Source organism: Penaeus chinensis, chromosome 21, assembly GCF_019202785.1.
Source record: "Penaeus chinensis breed Huanghai No. 1 chromosome 21, ASM1920278v2, whole genome shotgun sequence".
NCBI lineage: Eukaryota > Metazoa > Arthropoda > Malacostraca > Decapoda > Penaeidae > Penaeus > Penaeus chinensis.
Genome location: NC_061839.1, coordinates 18996556 through 19001555, shown reverse-complemented (window position 1 = coordinate 19001555; position 5000 = coordinate 18996556).

Here is a 5000-nt window from a genome sequence, read left to right as displayed (position 1 = left end):
GCGTATGAACGTTTTAATATAATGTTAGATATTTTATTTCGGCATAACAACGAGACTTAAAGAAATAAAGACAAACGTAACAGTAAAAGAATGTAACACGATTAAAACAAGAATGAAACAAGATTAAGACAAGAGTGAAACACGATTAAAACGAAAGTAAAACAAGACTAAGATAAGAATGAAACACGATTGAAACAGAAGTGAAACAAGACTAAGACAAGAATGAAACACTTATTAAAACAAAAGTAAAACAAGACGAATGAAACACGATTGAAACAAAAGTGAAACAGTATTAAGACAAGAATGAAACACGAGTGAAACAAAGTGAAACAAGACTAAGACAGGAATGAAACACTTATTAAAACAAAAGTAAAACAAGACGAATGAAACATGATTGAAACAAAAGTAAAACAAGACTAAGACAAGAATGAAACACGACTGAAACAAGAGTGAAACATGCATTAAAGGCCACGATGACATTATGACAGTCCGTCCACGAGAGGGTGAGGGCGCGGCCTGCCAGTGCCTCGGGCCCGGAGAAAGGGAGGGGAAAGGAGACGAGTGCCAAGGAGGGGGAGAGGGCATTGCACCTTGCACATTGCCGCGAAGAAGGTAAACGTGAGTGTTAGTTGGAGGCGCATAAAAGCTGATTTGGAAACTCTTGTTTTTCCTTATTCTTTGTATCTTTTTTTTTTTTTTTTTTTTTTTTTTTTCAATTTCAGTTTCTGCTGCGTGTGTAGCAGAGAGGAAAAATGCTTTGCCTTTCAATGCCTGTTTGTTTCTCTCCCTCTTTGTTCTCCCATTGTGTCGTTTATGTACACTCACGAGGGGTGAACAGATGCCACTTCAAGGGAGAGTGTCTGCAAAAGAGAGAAAGAGAGAGAGAAAAAATTAAAACAATAAAAACCGTCTCTTTTTACCTGCATGCTGGACTGAACCCCCCCCCCCTCCCTCCTTCCCTCTGAAACCCCCCTACTGCCCCCACCCCCTCTCTCCTCCCCTTAGAAACCCCAGCCCCTACCCCCACCCCCTCCCCCACTCTCACACGCCACTGCCTCCTACTTCATTATAGGATCTGACGGACTCTCCCAACCCCCGTTTTCTTTCTCTCTATACCCGCTCGCGGACACACGCACAGAGACATGGATAAACGCCTACGTACATTCCACATTCAAGTGCGTTTCATTATAGAGATTATCAGATGTACTTATTTATATATACATACCTATACATATACATATATATACACATATATGCATATATATATATATACATACACATACACATACACATACACATATACATATACATATACATATATATATGAATATATATATACATATATATATATATACACATACACATACAAACATATACATATACATATATATATATATATATATATATGTATGTATGTATGTTTGTAGGTATGTACGTACGTGTCTATGTATGTGTGTGTATATATATATATATATATATATATATATATATATATATATATAAAAACATACATATATATGTATATATATACGTGTGTGTGTGTGTGTGTGTGCATACATATACATATACAGATACATATACATATATATATATATATATATATATATATATACACACACATGCATATATATATACTTATATATACATGTGTGTATATATATATATATATATATATATATATATATATATATATATATATTTATATATATATATATATTTATGTATATATATATATATATATATATATATATATATATATATATGCATGCATATATATAAATAAACATGTATTTATGTATGCATGTACGAATATATATATATATATATATATATATATATATATATATTTATATATTTATATATTTATATATTTATATATGTATATGTATATATGTATATGTATATATGTATATATGTATATATATATATGTGTATATGTATTATCTCTCTCTGTGTGTGTATATATATATTCATATATATAGCTAGATAGATACATAAATATAAATATAGATATAGATATTGAGTTATAGATATATACAGATTTTCCAACCCCATATCTCGTAACTAGCGGAATAGGTTAGCTGTAAGGATTTTTCGTAATGCATTTGTTTTTCATTTGTTTCTTATCTTGTTTCTACAGTATGTGCGACAATAACTTCACGTGCGAAATGAATATATGATTATGTAAGTAAATAAATATTATATACCCGTCCTTGTACTCCAGTGGTAAAACCGAGTTTTGTGTTGGAACCCGGATTTGAGACATACTTATTCTCTCTCTTTCACTTTTCTTTCTTTTTTTTTTTTTTCTTTTCTTTTCTTTTTTATGTTTCTCGTAGATCTGATGGAAAGTTCGCACCCTTGAGGATTTTATATATGGCCGAAATCCAAAATGGCCGCCGCCGTAACTCATTAATGGCTAAAACTCAGCCTATTTTTGTCTCAGATTCCTGGGTATGCTGTTATTTCCTACATGTTCTGGGGCTAGGAATCGACTGAAACATATTTCATGAACATCCGGTGGTATTCCCTTAGATTTTCCTTCAAGTAACGAGAAATGCTACCTCATATATACATTTCCTCAAATGATAATGAGGTGATTTTTTTTTTTTTTTTTTTTTTTAAGAATCACGAACTCGGCACCTTTTTACCAGTTCCACACATAGCATGAAAACATTCCGAAAGAGCACGAGCAGGTAAAAAGACTCAAACACAGTGTGTCTCCACATTTGCTTTGATATTCACACTTGATCTAATAGCACTGGTACCCACGATTACGCATGTGTCAACTGCAATAACGCTGGTGTCAACTGCAATAAAGCTGGTGTCAACTGCAATAACACTGATGGTCTTATTTCCTGTCTCAGCCAGATGAACCTGTTGAATGATAAGTAAATCAGGTTCCTCGTGGGCAATGGTCTGGTCTCTCTGCCATGACCCCATCACATACCTCTGTTAGTGTTGGCTCTGCTCCTGTAACAACTAGCTCCTCCTCCCCTTGTGTGGTGGATGGTGATTATCGGGTAGCTGCTTCCAGATGATAGTAATAAGCTGGACCTTGTTTTCTGTAACTGTGGGCAGCTGATGGCGACGACAGGTATTCTTTCCTGTTCGCTATGCTTGATGCTCTTACTATAGTAACTATCAAATACTAGGTAAGTGTCAGCAGTCTTGAGACCAGGTGAGAAAGCCACAGAACAACATATCCCTTGAGGACAGTGGTTTTTAACTTAAGGGTAGTTAGTAATTTCCCAAGGGGGGGGGGGTACGAACCCTTGGGAAAAATAATGATAACGTGATTAATTCATACTCAATAAAGATACTAAGAACATAATTATAGTTTTCTGGGAGTGAATTTTATTCATACATGCAAGGTGGGCGTGGAAGGAAGGACAAATTCCTGAATGGGACGTAGTAGTAAAAATGTTAATAACCACTGATCTAGAGCTATATCGTCTTCAACTCACAGTAGACTTTGTTAATGGTAAACGCATCTCCCTTAACTTCTCATGAAACACTGTTGGTAATATTCCTGCCAACTTACGTAGGAGCATATCCTTCAGTTTGCCTTTTGCAAGAGTACATTAGTGATGTGTCATATGCAGCCATGCCATTGGCTTTGACTGGCTTTCTTGCAATAGAAATTTAAGATAATATTACCTGTGAGGGGTTTATGGGAACTTTGTAGCCAACTCTGCTCAAAATATTTCATTAGCTTTAATGCTAAGGCCACATATGTCTCATAGAACGCAGATAATGCAAGCAATGCCTGAAAGTACAACCACATCACATCAAAATTTACTATTATGACAGTGACCTACATAGAAAAGAATTTGTATGAAATTATATGCACAATGTAACGCAGTCTCCTTCAGGAAGTGTTTTAAAGTGAACATGAACATATCAGAATACCCCCTTTATGTAATTATAATGTCCCAATTAAAAGGCGTATGGCATCATCTACTGGGCATCTCATGAATTTAGACACATACCTGAGACATAGTAAAAGGCCACCGGATGTTAATGATTTTCAGTCGATTCCTAGCCCAATAATAATACAGGAAATGACACCAAAACCAGGACCCTGAGACAAAAATAGCCCGAGTAATAGCCATTAATGAATTCCGGCGGCGGCTATTATGAATTTAGGCCATATAAAAAGGCCCTCAGGGGTGCGAACTTTGCAATCGACTGATTCTTGATCGGATCTACCAGAAATAGCAAAATTAAACATTATATATCCCTCAAGTCTGTCTGTACTCTGTCTGTCACCGGAGTATATTAATTTTAATCATATATCATGTATATTCACACTGACCTCTCCTGCATAAATGAGATACTACAAGAGGATTAGTAAGCTATCCCGTTAACAAAGAAGTGTCCATTGTTGTTGCAGACCTTGATCTAGACTGATATCCAACGAAACGCAGTTGATTAACTGGAATTTTTTTTTTTTTTTTTTTTTTTTTTTTTTTTTTTTTTTTTTTTTTTTTTTTTTAACAATCATTTTAAATATATGTCCATAGGCACACTGTAGTGAACGGACATGTGTAGTCCCCAGGGGCCCCACCTACCAAGAAGGGTACCTTAAGGGCCAAGATCCCTCCCCATGAAGGTCAGTGGGCATCTGTAGGGTAAGCCCACCCCCTGATGTCAAATCCCCTACTGCTATTGATGTCCTACGGGGAATATGACCTTATGGGATGTCACAGCGGGAAATCTCCCAATGGCCCATGATAAGTGGAGCATATTTGAATTTAAGGAATAAATAAAATCACTGTGTAAAATCCAGGGAGAAAAAGAAGAGATAAGCATAAGAACAGTATAAGATGCAGGAGGAGGGTAAAATGAAAGGGGAATATGCAGTAGAGGGCATAAAGAGAAATGAAGTCAAGTAGAAACACCACGAGGCTGCATATGATATGTGGTGTATGTAAAAGTGCAATCTTGCACGGTCCAGCTCCTATCTTTAATCACTACGGCTCAATACTTAACTTTTC